This window comes from Callorhinchus milii, unplaced genomic scaffold (genome assembly GCF_018977255.1).
Source record: "Callorhinchus milii isolate IMCB2004 unplaced genomic scaffold, IMCB_Cmil_1.0 Scaffold32, whole genome shotgun sequence".
Lineage (NCBI taxonomy): Eukaryota > Metazoa > Chordata > Chondrichthyes > Chimaeriformes > Callorhinchidae > Callorhinchus > Callorhinchus milii.
In genome coordinates, this window is record NW_024704773.1 from 1295083 (window position 1) to 1308925 (window position 13843).

Sequence of the window (13843 nt, forward strand, 5' to 3'; positions counted from 1 at the left end):
CCTTTATTTTATTACAACAACTTGCATTTATATAGCTTCCACGTGCAGGTGGGATGCATAAAATTCTCAGTTTGGTTTAGATACTCTTAAGCATGATGATGGGTTTCTGCATGTGTCAGACACCAGTCTGGCCCCCCAAAAGGGTTCTTCATACAGGACAGTGTCTACAAACATTACTGTGTCTAGAAACGATCTGAATTGATGGTTGGAATAGTTTCTTTGATCTACAAGAGGATTCGAGAGGAGGATGGAGGAAAGATGAGGAAAGGCAGCTGAAATTGCAGACAAAGAAGTAGGTCTCCACATGGTATTTGAAAGCAACAGCAATTTACATTTATGTAGTGACTTTCACTATATAAGGAGGACTTTTCAAAATGATTCAAACAACTGACGAGGAGCCTGAACTGGGGGAGGAGGGGAAAGTTGGTCAAAAACACAATCCAAAAGATGGGTTTTAGAGTGGGATTTAGAGGTGAGAGGGAAGGGGCAAGTTGGAGAGACTCCGTGTTTCAGTTCAAAAGAAGGGGCAGGTAGATTGAAACCTCGCTCACCAATGATGAAGTGGACGGGGAGTTTAAGCAGAGAAAGCGGCCAGGTGAGTAGGGTCGCAGAGATAGGGTGGAGTAAGACCACTGAGACATTTGAAAGTGAGGATGAGAATTTTAAATTCAATCTACCATTGGATGGAGAGTTAGCCCTAATATCCCAGCCACTCCCTCCGCTTAATGCCCTCAACTCCCTCCATCTCACCACTGGTGAACGAGCTGTTAGTTAATCCACCCCCTCTCTTGAACTCAATCACAGAGTTACTCCACTGGCTCACAAATTATGTAAAAAGGAGCTGGGGAATCCAGAGAGAAGGACATCAGAATAGTCAAGCCAAGATGGGGATGGGGACGACGCAGAGAACAGAGAAGGAAGACATGATTTGGATGGATTTTGTGAGAGAATTCTAGAGGAGGCAAAGTGGCTAAAAGCTCATTCGCTGATGGTGGGGCAGAGCAGGCAGAATGCATGGAGTTGGCAGAGCAGAGAGAGTGGCCGGGGAGTAGGGTCACAGGAGGTCACAGAAACAAGATAATAACAACAATCTTTGCATTTGATAAAAACTCTTTATAATATTGTTGAAGTGTCTCAAAGCACTTCATAGGATATACTGTGAAGTGACTGTGAATTTAGGAAATTTAGGAAATAGCATTATGGGATATAGCACATAGGTAGTTTGGGACATATGTGCATGCGACCACCAGAAAGGTGGAAGGCGAACTAAATGGACCTTGGGTTTTTTTGTCTAACATTTCTTATGTTCTTATGCTCTTATGACTATATATTTTTTGGGTGAAAATATACATTTTGTGGGCAGATGGTGGAAAAGGCTGGAGGCATTTGAAGGGGAGGATGAGGTTCCTAAAGTTGATTTGCTGGGAGTTGGGAGTGAATGGAGCATAAGCATTTGTGGAGTCCTGCAGCTCAGTGGTTAAGAGCACTCACCTTGCAAGCGAGACACCTGGGTTCAATTCCAGGCAGGGCGAAACCTTGGGCAAGTTTCCTTACTCCACACACCTAATAATAATCCCTCCAAAACAAATCAATAATAAATTGGTCATTTTCGATCCAAGACTGTTTGTGGGACACTGTGTGCGCAATTGGCTGCCACGTTTCGCCCACAAAATATACAGTCAATTCACTTTACAGTATATTCTGTGAAGCGTTTTGAAACCGAGAAGAGTGAAAAATGCTATATCAAATGCAAGGATTATTATTATAATAAACGTTTCACTGGATGAAAATATTTTGGTGGAAGCTAACTTGACCCAATTTCCCTTGCAATTCTTTTAATGCAATTAAATTACCAGAATTCAGTTTGTTGAAAAGATGACTATAGCCTGTTATCGGAAAAATGTAATTGTCACTAGTTAGGTCAAGGCTGAAATATTTTCTGCAGGATCTGTTTGCTTATTCGTGTTAGCCTTGGGTTTTGTTAATTGTTTTCCTCCAGAAGGTAAGTCAGTCAAGGTCACTCTTGCATACTTCCTGAAGGCTAGTTACACAGTAGAATTGGCACAAGCTTAGAAGCAGGTACCAACCATCATCGTCAAGTAATGCTGGTGGAGTGCTAACATAGAGTTTACCTGTGTATTGTCTACGAGTGAAGAATACAGCAAAACTCGCATAAGTCTGATCTGTATAAATTGGATAATCACCTAAATTGTACATCTGCCCAGTCTGTCCTGTTCAAGAGTTTATATTCTATGCAAATTTGGCATAACTTAGACTTTCCATAAGTCATTAAATGTATGGGCCCAAATGATACGACTTATGTAAGGTTTACAGTACTGTTTTTGAATGATCAAAACCATTAAGAACCAGATATACATATTACCACTGGCTCCTCTACACCCCCACCCCATGTATAATATGAAACAAATGGTTCAGATAAAACTGAAATAATAGAAAATTGGCTCCAAAATACAGCACCATCTTTATTAATCTTACTGTCTGGCTAAGCTAATAGCACTCTTTCCGCCTCGAAAGGTTGTGGATTCATGCTCCACAGCAGGACTTCGAGTTGATAGTGTCCACTCCAATGCAGTGTTGGGGGAGCACTGTATTGTTGGAGGTCCCATCCTTTGGATGAGAACTTAAACTGATGTCCCACCAGCCTATCCAGATGGATGTTAAAGATCCAATGGCACTATTTGAAAAGAGAAGGGAGTTTCCCCTGATGTCCTGGCCAACAATCCTCCAAATAAAGTTGGACTTTCACTCATGGCTATTTCTAGTACATTGATATGTGAAAATTGGCTGACACATTCACCTACAAATACACTACACTTCACAATAAAATCCAGTGAAGTGCGGAGACATTTCGAAAACATGAGAAGGCGCATATCAAATGCAAGGATTTATATTATTTTACAAAGTTTGAATGAAATTTCAGTGAGGCAAATAACATGAGATCTATTTACAACATAAATGAGGAAATTACAATTGAACATAAGGGCAGGTGGTACTTTAAACTCATTGTTTATTGATCAACTGTTGTATGATGATGTACATTGAAGAAAGCTACTTAATCACTTTAGTTGCTGCAGTGTAGGTTCTGCAGTGGCTGCTATAGTGGCTGCTGAATAATTTCAGTTTCTATAGCAAAATGAATGTCACATATTTGATAAGTAGATCTTCATGATAATTATAATTGCTGAAAATACTTCAATAAATAGAATCAGCTATGGTAGCATTAAAGTAGTTAGCACCAAGTCTGATGGATATTAATGTCATCATGCACTGAGATAAAATACAAGTTAATAGCAAATGTTAGACAGAAAATACGAACAGATATTAAGTTAATATTGGAATATAACTATAGCTATATCAATGACATTTACTTAAAGGTTGTCTGCAAATAAAAAATTCTTCTGAATTTCACATCACTTTTCCAATGATAAAAGAATACAATTTCTTGTGTACAAACCACTTCATGACCTGGCACTTCCCTACCTCTCCAAGCCGCTTACACCCCATTCCACTACCTGCCGCCTGTGCAAAGCTGGATCCAGCTTCCTGCACATCCCCAGTACCCACCGCTCAACCATCAGCAGCCATGCTTTTTGCCATTACACCCTGAAAATATGGAACTCTTCAGCTCAATCCCTTTGGCTTGCCTCTCTTTACCCATCTTCAGATCACACCTGAAGACCTTTCTTTTCGATAGTGCCTATGGGTAACCTACCCCCTCCAGCTTTGTGTCAGGCTCCACCACTATTAAGTGCTCTGAGGCACTACCCCGTGTGAAGGGCGGGTGAATATGTGCAAGTTGTTGTTATTATATTTGGAGCCAGAAAACTTACTGAGAGATATAGAAAATGACAAAGTTGACTAATACTCTATTTATATGGCACAGTTAGTATGGAAACAACCTGGATTTTCTCATTGAATTGATGCTAAGTCAGGTACAAAGCCCCATTGATTTCCAAAACAACTTACAGGAACTGTTTTTTTCTCAAATGGAATCAATGCCATTGACTATACTATGCAATTGGCTGTAGCTTAATCATATTTGTACTACATTTAATTTGAAACAAACGTTAAACTTGAAAAGTATAAGATTATAAAAACTTAAATGTCAGTTTTAAGTAAGCTTTTGATAGTGAAGGGGAAAATACATATGAAATTCAAAGATTATTATTTATATTTACATTTCACATCAATGTCTATGCCAATCGCAATAATTACCATGTATTTTGTGGATGAAACCAGCAGCCAATTTGCTCTCCGAAATGTCCCATAAACAGCTAGAATGTGAATGACCAATTTACCTGGAGGATTTGTTGGCCAGAACACCTGTAAAAACTCCCTTCTCTTTTCGAATAATGTTTTGGAATTTGTAATGTCTACCTAAACAAGCAGACAGGACCCAGTTTAGAAACATAAAAACAGGAGTCAGCCATTCAACCCTTCGAGCATATTCGGCCATTCTATAAGATCATGGCATGTTATAAGATCAAGATCATACCTCAAGTTCAATTACCCGCATTTGCCCCGAACCCCTTAATACTCTGACCTAACAAAAAGCTATCTACCTCAGTCTTGAAAATGTGGCCTTTTGGGGGAAGAGTTCCAGATTTCCACTACCCTTTGAGTGGAAAAACTGCCTCCTAATTTCACTCCTAAATGGCCCAGTTCTAATTTTAAGGTTATGTCCCCTTGTGCTGGATTCACCTACCAGAGGAAATAGTTTCTCTGTATCTACCAATCGAATCCCTTGATTATCTTAAAAACCTCAATCAGATCACCCCTCAACCTTCTAAACACAAGGGAATAGAGAATAAGTTTATGCAACTTGTCCTCATAATTTAACCCTTTAATTTAATGTTTCATCATTGTTTCTAACAATGCAGTGCTCTCCAATACTCGAAACCCGTAAATGACGGACTTGAACCCACAATCTTCTGACCCAGAAGCAAGAGTGCTGCCAACTCAGCCATGCTGATACAAATCACTCTGGCAGTATAAAAGAATCATTAGAGCAAGGAGGCAGAATTTTTCAGGAACCCAACTCATAAAGCGTGGTTTCTGTTGCATAGTCAGACTGACCATATACAGTACAGTACTTTGTTTTCTGACAATTATCATAATTTTCCATGCATAACATTGAAACAGTTTAGACTGCATAGTAGCCTGCCATCAGCAGTGCATATAATGGAGGTTAAGGCTTCAATAGATCAAGGTAGGGAGGTGGGTTAAACTTTGGGTTGAGACAAAGGAAATACAAATTAAAAGATCAGAAGGGCTGAGATTTCAGTTACTGAACCTCATCAGTACAGATCAGGGATCTGGGAAGAAGCAAAACTATATTTTAGAAAACAGATAAATCGCCAACGAACAGAAGGTAAGCTTTCAGCCATTCTGCCCTTACTTTCTGGAATGCCATCCCAGAATCCCTCTGCGGTACCCCTCCCTCCCTACTTTCAAAGCCATCTTGTTACCTCTTCGACCATTCTTTTGGTCATTTTTACCCTCCCTTAATTCATACTCTCTTCTTCAAAATACTGAGGTGCATCACTGGATATTTTACGACCATCTGAACCAACAGATGGGACCTTGGTTTTTATGTCTCAACAGGATGGCAATGATGTTTCAATGAAAGCCAAACCATCCCAATAGCATTCTTGGTCCAACTAGTTTGCTCAACTGGAAGGATCAAACACTTGACTGACTGTTGTAATTGATCAGATGCTCAATTCCACTGATTCATGTTCAATTCCAGATTATTTCTTTTGGTACAACTAAAATGGATATGGGATACCAGATGTCTGAGTAAGATACAATATAGTAAAATAAATCAAGTGAATTTAATATAATCAGACCAAGAACAAAGCTCAGGAAGTTTACAACAGCAGAACTTCCAAGACTGCTTTGAAACTCATCGTCAGATATTTACTCCTCCAGTTATTTTTAAAAAATAATAAATTGTAGCTTTTTAAGTTTTAGAACAAATGTTATGTAGCAGGCAGGATGAGTGCAACAGAGGTAACTCAACATAAATAAAAAGGTAATAAACAAGGCAGGGCTGGCCTATGGATTCCAACTCCAATACTGTAATTGCTTTTTTTCCTTTTTGTTTTTTGACAGAATACAGCAAGTTGGTGACAGAAAGGCTAAATGAACACAAGGAACACTGCAGCATTATGAACATCTTGTGTGACCTAATATGAAACTAAAATCAACTTCTTTCTTCCATTAGGCTGTCTGAACATGCATTTGCTCCTATCCTTTTTCTGGTACAATATTGAGTAGCTCTTACAAACATGGAAATTATTTTTGTAGCTGCAGAAATAATAAGAATCCTAGGGATTGGCCATTTTACTTTACTTACTGAAATGTTAATTTGACACAGCATGCAGATATTTTAGAAATATGGTATCTGCACATTAAATCAAATAGTTGAGGGAAAAGTGTGCATTTTTTTTTACTACAGAGACTAAGCAACAGTAGAAATTATAATTACAATGCATATCATTAGTCATCTTCTCTGTGGTCTAACAATCAATTTCCTGACCGTACATGTAGATTCAGCTGCATTAAAATGACAGTTCCAATATTATTTGCTCAATGTTTCCTTGATGAGGAAGAGAAAGACAGGTAGAAGGCAGATACTCAACTCAGTACAGACAGTGGGAAAGAAAGATAAGCATGGAATAGGCAGTTTGGAGACAAACTGGAGGCAAGCCATAACATTGGCTAGAAGACAAAAAAGATCAAGACTATGAAAATGATAGATTCAGGTGACTGAGGTGTCAGCCTGGCTCACTAAGTAACACTCCCGCGCCCGAGTCAAAAAAGTGTGGGTTCAAGCCCCATGTTGAACACATAGTCTAGGCTAATACTCCAATGCAGTCTTGGTTGGAGGTGTTATCCTTTGGAATGAGATGTTATCTCAGGTCCCTTCTACCTGTTCAGGTGGGCATAAAGATCCATGGCATGATTTGAAAGAAAGGGAGGGGTAAATTTTCCTGGTATCCTGGTCAACAATTTCCTAAATACGATTGATCACTCACTTCATGGTGGTTTGTGGGAGATTGCCGTGCATATATTGGCTGTCATGTTCGCTTAGAAATGCACAGTCACTACACTTCACAGTAAAATCCTGTGAAGCGCTTTGAGACATCTTGATGACGTGATGAGGTGCTACATTAAAGGCAAAGAATATTATATTCACATTTCTATCACAGGTTAAATGGCAGAAAATATTGGAGTAAAAATATTAGAAACATGAAGATAGAAAAAAAAATCTAGTGTAAGTTTTAACCAGGCATATTTTGCATTGAGAGGAGTTCACATGTGATATAAGCAAATAATTTATACAGCAATTTTTGATCTTAGATATTACAGCACAGGAGGAAGCTATTGTGCTAATGCTCCTCCTCCACTCTGTTCCCAATTCCCTCAATTTTCTCCACACCATTTCATTTCTCTAATGTTAACAGCGTAAAAATAATCAACTGAAATAAATAAAGATTGTATTATTAATTTTTATTTTCTGTAAGTATTTAACTTTTCAAGCAGAAAGTGTTCTAGCAGTCCACGCAGCGATCAATTCCGACAGCCACAGCTTAAACTGTTTGAACCACATGAAAATGTGACTCAACAACATCCAAACAGCCACAATAAAAATTTGAAATTGGGAACATATAATTTTCATATTCATTTAAGAAAAGCTTGGGTATAAACTCTGAACTTTACTGTGGCCAGTTGCAATATGAACAGACTGAAGAGAACCAGCCAGGGATAATAATAATCCTTGCATTTGATATAGCGCCTTATCATGTCGTTCAGGCGTCTCAAAACACTTCACAGAATATAGTGTAAAGTGAACTGACTGTATATTTTGTGGGCGAAATGCGACAGTCAATTGTGCACAGCAATGTCCCACAAATAATCGTGGATTGAGTGACCAAAATATTATTTATTTATTTTGAAGGGATTATTACCCCCCAGAAAGCGATCCAACAATTGACTAACAACCAGGTTTCTACTTACTGCTAGGTAAACAGAGGCATATGGAGTAAGGAAATTTGGCTTAGGTTTCACCCTACCCGAGAATTGAACCCGGGTCCTCTCACTTGCGAGGCAAGTGCTCTAACCAATAAGTTACAGTATTCCACTCTATTGAACCGAAGGGAGGATAACAGCAGAGGCCAATCAATGTCACATTCACGCACATACATTCACACTAAGAGATGCCAGCAATGGCACGTCAGCAACGGCCAGATCTCAATACCCTGAGCACCCAAATAAACTGTTGAAAAGGCAAAAAATATTGGCCCTGCTTTGCCTTCAGGAGTCAGTGAGGAAAATTAAAATAAAAGTCTGAATTTAATTGGGACAGGTTATATTGTATAATCTTCGCTGAGATGTCTGCTGGGGCTTGAACCCACATTAGCTCTTGGAGTATTCCTTTAACTACAGACCTCATTTTAGCTCTGCTTCAGGTGTGAGCAAAGCAACTTTTAGTAACTCCTGTCTCACTGGAGCCAGTTCTGAATTCCCAAAACACTCAATTTAAACTCTTAAATATGCATTACCTGTTTGAGTTGGAGTTTAATCACAATATAGGGAAACTCTGTTATAATACTCCCCAGTCAAGCGCTGTCTCGCTTATACCACTGTTGGCCTCTTGAACCGTGATAACTGGATGCGCAGTTATACCAGTCTTCAGGCACTGACTAGCTGGCTTCCCAAGCTCAAAAAATGCCTGACTTCCTGGTGACCAAAGGACTAACTTGTTACGTGCAGGAAATGTCGTTGTTGCAATGTCCTGCCTGCTGTGCACAAGACAAAAAGAATGTCACTTAATGAAGAAAGTGTCAGCAGCACTTCCAGCATATTGGATGTGGTGACCTAGAAGTCAACCTTTTTCTTTCACTTCAGCCACATCAATGGTGCTAAGATCGAACCCAGCTAACCCAAGCTTGCTGGTGCACTAACAATTATAAAAACTGATTTGTGTAGTGACGTTGTTTGCAGCAACACAATGGGGTCTACCTTATGCTGATGGCTAAAATTAGCAATCTTTCTCATTATAAGCACAGTGAAAAGATTTCTATTTTTAGCAATCACAGTAGGAAAGAACCCAATCACTAGACTTGAGTTACAGCAGGAAAGCTGAGTTATCCCAAAACTCATTTCTGAATGGTATCATTGAAGTGCGATGAGAATACAGTTATGCTCGGACTTTGGCAGCAACAAATATGTCAATTTTTCTTTTTCTATGGAACTTCAAAGCAAAAATAATCTTACTTCAAACAGCTCTGTGGTGGGCAGGTAATTACAGTACCTTAATGAAAAATTGAGGTGGACCCAACAGGGTGATGCCTCAGCTGAGAGGGATCCCCTAGAGTGTGACCAATTAATAATTCTGATATCAGCTTGTCTTGTTCCGTTTGCTATTTTCAAACCAAGCCTGAATTTCTTGTTAAAAAATTGCTCGATGTCTACCAAAGTATTCTTAATGTATTCTTTAGGAATACATATTCCTATTCTTTAGGAATACAGTTACCTCCCCAGTCATATTCTCCTTACAGGATAATAAGGCCGAGATGGTATTTGAGATCATAAATTTATTCGATGTGTAAGAAACAGCTCGGTGCTGTAAAGGGAAGACATTTGGATGAGTATTCTGACAGGATGAGATCAAATGGGCCCAAAGTTCTTCTTCATTTCTTTTCATCTTGAGGATACAAGATTAACAAGCAATACATTATGCTAAATATAGCATTATATATTATTCTCAGGCAATCAATGTATTATTCTCAGGGCGTAGGGAGCTCTGAATAGACCTTGGGCTGGGGGAGGGGGGGTGGCAGGGGCAGCATTTATACAGACACAAAACAAAGGTAGGCATTTACCATTACAAACTGTGGTTCTACTTCTATTGGCCTGCATGATGTTACTATACAAGAGTAACAATACTGCATAACTGCACCAGTAACAGGATGTTGTACACCTTCTGGTCTGATGTCTCTTATCGGTTATCTACATTTATGAACTTCTCTTCCCAAGAATAACATCACCTAAAAGAAACAGCCAAATCAAACTAGCTTGCGTGATAAACAAATGTTACACAATTCAGAAGAAATAAAAGATGGCGGACAGAGATCCAAGACAGCAATTATATCTTGCACTTTCTGAACACTGAAATCTGCTGAGCATTGCAGAATCCAATGAAACAATTACTGTCTTGTTTCTCACTCCCCTCAATTTATTACTCTGCATGTCATTCAGACAGAACCATTCATTGGGCATCAAATACATTTCTTTTTTTGTTACCTTTCAGGATAGAATGAAACCCTGATACTGTTTTTATTTACAAAAATGACAGCCCAGGATGCAGAATTAAATACTTGAATGCATACTGGAGCAAATGAAAACANTTTTTTTGAGAGAGAGAAAACACAGGGATCCACTGTTCTGTATGGACATAAAATAACAGCTGTACTTACAGCACAGCATACATGTTCCACTTTCACAGTTGTCACGATCATGAATATTTAAATTGATTACTAAGTGCCATGTCCTCTGATTGCTATTACTGCAGTTAGTAGGTTTAAAATATGATTTCTTTTTTTAAAAAATCCCATACAGAGAGAGGGGCAATAGACTCAGAGAGAACGAGAAGGAACACATATGTCAACATGTTATGCAATTTGGTTTTCACAGCCACAATCAGAATCCCTGCTTGTGATCAACTCAATGCAATGTTCATGTGAAAGGTTTGGTGGCAAAAGAGAAAGCACTTTAATAGCACCTTATCACACCGAAACGTCTTAAAGCACTTCAGCTGTAATTACTGTCGGTTTGGTTCAAATGGTAACACACTTGACTCAGAGGCAGAAGGTTGTGGAGATTTTTTTTGGAATATAATTTGGGATGCAATATGCTCAATGTATTGACCTGAAATTGAATGGAATCAGTGATGTGAGGGCTGAGAGTGCTACCACTGAACCACAAATTTCCTTCGGAGGATCCAGTTCAAGATTCTGGTCCTCACCTACAAAGCCCTCCATGGCCTCGCCCCACCTCACTCTGTGACCTCCTAACCCCCTACCAACCCGCCCGCTCCCTCCGCTCAGCCGGCTCCGGCCTGCTCCACGTCCCCCGCCCCACCACTGGCGGGAGAGCCTTCAGCCACTCTGCCCCCAACCTCTGGAACTCCATCCCCCAATCACTCCGCCTCACCCCTCCTTAGCCTCCTTCAAGTCCCGCCTCAAGACCCTCCTCTTCGACCATGCCATCGGTCACTCCCCCTCCCCTCCCTTCTCCCCCCTGACCCCAGAAATGCTGTACACTGTCCAGCGCCTTGGGACGTCTTCCCGACGTGAAAGGCGCTATACAAATGTAATCTTGTTGTTGTTGTTAAAGACCTCAACACACTGTTTGATAAGATCAGGGCGTTTGCAGCGCTCGCTGTGGGTCCCGGCCACCCATCACCCGACTGACTGGCTACCAAGTTTCCCCGGCTGCACACAGTCACTACACTTGTCAGGGATTACCTCACAGTGCGCAATAAAAACACAAGTCCTTGGGCTTTTTGTGTTTTTGCAACCACATGTAGTGACTGTGGGTAAACCAGGTTCCTGGAGCAGGGAGAGGGCAGAGTGAGCTAAATGTGGGGGATGATGTGGGTGTTTGGAGGCTCGGGGTTCCTGTCCCCCAATAAAACCACCACAAGACACTTACCCCCATCTCTCCCCCCAATAACACACCACGTGGAGGATCAACACATATACCCCCCTCCCTCCCCCCCTCCGCCTCTATTTACACCAGTTACCCCCACAAAATACAGTCAACACCACGTTGACAGCACATCCTGTGAAGCGCTTAGAGACGCCTAAGCGCCACGACGAGCCGCTGTGTCAGCTGTTGTCAGGTGGTGGCGGCTGTTGTTGGGCTCCAGCGCGGGGTCTCCGCGGCCTGGCCTCCAGCGAGGCCCCGGACTCGCCTCTGAAGCGCCCCCCGCGCCGCTCTCTCTGTCCCCGGGAGGGGGAGTCTGGGCCGGGGCTGGCTGGGGCCCGGGGCAGGGGGCCCGGCAGGGAGCCGGGGCAGGGGGCAGGGGCAGGGGGCCGGGCAGGGGAGGGCCGGGGGCAGGGGAGGGGGCAGGGCCGGGGGCAGGGGAGGGGGCTGGGGAGGGGGCCCGGGCAGGGCAGGGGGCCAGGGGAGGGCAGGGGGCCAGGGGAGGGCAGGGGGCCAGGGAGGGCAGGGGGCCAGGGGAGGGCAGGGGTCGGGGCCCGGGCTGGGACAGGGGGCCGGGGCAGGGGGCCAGGGGAGGGCAGGGGCTGGGCAGGGGGCAGGGGCTGGGCAGGGGGCAGGGGCTGGGCAGGGGGCAGGGCAGGGGGCCCGTGGCGGGGGGCCCGGGCTGGGGAGGGGGCCGGGGCAGGGGCAGGGGGGGCAGGGGGCTGGGGCAGGGGCCCGGGCTGGGAGGGGCCGGGGCTGGGGAGGGGGCTGGGGCAGGGGCCCGGGCTGGGGAGGGGGCCGGGGCTGGGGCAGGGGGCCGGGCTGGGGAGGGGGCCGGGCAGGGCAGGGGGCCCGGGCTGGGGAGGGGGCCGGGGCTGGGGAGGGGGCTGGGGCAGGGGGCTGGGGCAGGGGGCTGGGGAGGGGGCCGGGCTGGGGAGGGGGCCGGGCAGGGCAGGGGGCCGGGGCAGGGGGCCCGGGCTGGGGAGGGGGCTGGGGCAGGGGGCCGGGGCAGGGGGCCGGGCTGGGGAGGGGGCTGGGGAGGGGGCTGGGGCAGGGGGCCGGGCAGGGGGCCCGGGCTGGGGAGGGGGCCGGGGCAGGGGGCCGGGCTGGGGCTCGGGCTCCTCTTACCTGTCTGTGAGCGCGGTGTCCGGCGGCGGCTTCAATGTCACCAGAGCAGAGCGCGCGGGGAGGAACGGCTCCGGGTTCAAAATAACAGACACACAGAGAGAGGAGGGTCCAAAAACGTCAGCACTGAGAGAGGGGGAGTGTGAGAGAGAGAGAGAGAGAGAGAGGGGGAGTGTGAGAGAGAGAGAGAGGGGGGGAGTGTGAGAGAGAGAGGAGGGGGAGTGTGAGAGAGAGAGAGAGAGAGAGGGGGAGTGTGTGAGAGAGAGAGAGAGAGAGAGGGGGAGTGTGAGAGAGAGAGAGGGGGGGAGTGTGAGAGAGAGAGAGGGTGAGTGTGAGAGAGAGAGGGAGGGGGAGTGTGAGAGAGAGAGGGGGGAGTGTGAGAGAGAGAGGGGGAGTGTGAGAGAGAGAGAGAGGGAGTGGAGAGAGAGAGGGGGAGTGTGAGAGAGAGAGAGAGAGAGAGGGGAGTGTGAGAGAGAGAGAGGAGAGAGGGGAGTGTGAGAGAGAGAGAGAGAGAGAGGGGGAGTGTGAGAGAGGAGAGAGAGAGGGAGAGGGGGAGTGTGAGAGAGAGAGGAGGGAGAGAGGAGAGGGGGAGTGTGAGAGAGAGAGAGAGGGGGAGTGTGAGAGAGAGAGAGAGAGGGAGTGTGAGAGAGAGAGAGAGGGTGAGTGTGAGAGAGAGAGAGAGAGAGAGGGAGAGTGTGAGAGAGAGAGAGAGAGGGGAGTGTGAGAGAGAGGAGAGGAGAGAGGGAGTGTGAGAGGAGAGAGAGAGAGGGGGAGTGTGAGAGAGAGAGAGGAGTGAGTGTGAGAGAGAGAGAGAGGGGAGTGTGAGAGAGGGAGAGAGAGGAGGAGTGTGAGAGAGAGAGAGAGAGGAGAGGGAGAGAGAGAGAGAGAGGGGAGTGTGAGAGAGAGGAGAGAGAGGGGGAGTGTGAGAGAGAGAGAGGGGGAGTGTGAGAGAGAGAGAGAGAGGGGAGTGTGAGAGAGAGAG

The 13843-nt window shown here is 44.6% G+C and overlaps 1 protein-coding gene across 2 annotated transcripts in view; it reads right to left on the reverse strand.

The window, feature by feature from the left end:
• LOC103182858 (guanine nucleotide-binding protein G(I)/G(S)/G(O) subunit gamma-7) overlaps window positions 1–12986 on the reverse strand; it is a 148236-nt gene extending 135250 nt beyond the window's left edge. For both annotated transcript variants that reach the window (XM_042345185.1, XM_042345184.1), the window contains exon 1: window positions 12865–12986. The gene's annotated coding sequence lies outside the window, so the exon portion shown is untranslated. The remainder of the gene's footprint in view (window positions 1–12864) is intronic.
• Between the last annotated feature and the right edge of the window lie 857 nt (window positions 12987–13843).